Here is a 1,646-nt window from a genome sequence, read left to right as displayed (position 1 = left end):
CTGCTAGAACACAGCACTGCATTCCTCCGTGAGAGTGACAGTCTCTAAATCATCTAGCTTCACTTTTCGAGAGAGAATACCTTTCATAATCTTTGCATAACTAGGCATCTGCTCGAGAGCCTCAGCGAAAGGTATGTTGATATGAAGTTTCTTGAACACCTCCAGAAACTTCTCGAATTACTTGTCCAGCTTTTTCTTCTGTAGCCGCTTAGGAAAAGACACTGGAGGATAGATCTGTTTCTACCCTGTATTACCCTCAGGCGGAGTGTGCTCAACAGTAGTCTTCCTTGGTTCCACTTCTTAATCCTGCTGCTTTGCTTCTTTCTCAGCCCCAGCTTCTTCAGTTAACTCTTGAGTTTGTGCGGGATTCGCAACCTTCCCAGACCTCAAAGTGATTGCCTTTACCTGCTCCTTAGCTTCGTTCTTTCCTCGCACTTCAGTATCACTAGGCAATGTACCAGGTTGACGATTTAGCAAGGCATTGGCAATTTTCCCAATCTGATTTTCCAAGGTCTTGATAGAAACAACTTGAATCTTGCACATGAGCTTCAACTCCTCTAATTCAGATTTTTCATTAGCTTGTTACAGCTGGAGTTGTTGTCTCGGTGCATACTGCGGTTGCTGAAAACCAGCGGGGTTGTACTGCTTAGCTGGAAATTGCTGATAAGGCTGTTGGATCGCATTCTGAGCATTACTCCAGCTGAAATTTGGATGATTGCGGTTGTTGGGATGATAGGTGGCTGGCACAGGTTGTTGTGATCGCTGGAAGTTGCTCACAAACTGAGCTGATTCACTAGAAATTGTGCACTGATCAGTCTCGTGGGCACCAGCATAAAGCTCATAGACACTAGAGATTTGATTAACTCCATAATTAGCCTAAGTTTCCACCTTTATTGTCAAAGCCTTAAGTTGGGAAACTATAGTACTTGCTGCATCCAACTCCAGAATTCCTGCTACTTTCCCCTGAGTCAGTCTTTGGGAAGGATTCTGGTACTCATTAGCAGTCATCAGTTCAATAAGTTCATAAGCTTCATCATAGCTCTTAGCCCACAAGGCTCCTCCTGATGCTGCATCAAGCATGGCTCTAGAAGTAGCACCCAATCGATTGTAGAAACAGTTGATAATCATCCAATCAGGCAAGCCATGGTGTGGGCACTTCCTTAACATCTCCTTATATCGATCTGAAGCCTCACACAGCGATTCTCCAGTTTGCTACGCGAACTGGGTAAGAGCATTCCTGATTGCTACAGTTTTCGCCATGGGGAAGAATTTAGTGAGAAACTTTTGAGCAATATCTTCCCAAGTGGTGATAGACCCTGCTGGTAGAGAATGTAACAAGCACTTAGCTTTGTCCCTCAAAGAGAATGGGAAGAGTCATAGCTTGATAGCATCTTCAGTCATATCATTGAAATTGAAGGTATCGTAGATCTCGATGAAATCCCTGATGTGCATGTTGGGGTCTTCGGTAGGAGAACCCCCAAACTGAACTGAGTTCTGAATCTTCTGGATCGTGCTTGACTTGATCTCAAAAGTGTTAGCCCTGATGGCTGGTCTAATGATGCTAGACTGGATATCATTAATCTTATGCTTACAAGAGTCCATCAAAGCCTTCGGATTTTCTGCTTGATCACCCATAGCTACTACAA

General features: G+C 44.0%; 1 non-coding gene across 1 annotated transcript; it reads left to right on the top strand.

Moving 5' to 3' along the window:
* Positions 1-1,138: 1,138 nt before the first annotated feature.
* LOC141662727 (small nucleolar RNA R71) lies at positions 1,139-1,245 on the top strand. Its single transcript, XR_012550826.1, has one exon. It is a non-coding gene; the product is annotated as a small nucleolar RNA R71 (small nucleolar RNA).
* The last annotated feature ends 401 nt before the right edge of the window (positions 1,246-1,646 follow it).

Source organism: Apium graveolens, chromosome 5, assembly GCF_009905375.1.
Source record: "Apium graveolens cultivar Ventura chromosome 5, ASM990537v1, whole genome shotgun sequence".
Classification (NCBI taxonomy): domain Eukaryota; kingdom Viridiplantae; phylum Streptophyta; class Magnoliopsida; order Apiales; family Apiaceae; genus Apium; species Apium graveolens.
The sequence above is the reverse complement of the archived record's forward strand: the minus strand, read 5'-3'. Positions and strand labels throughout refer to the sequence as shown.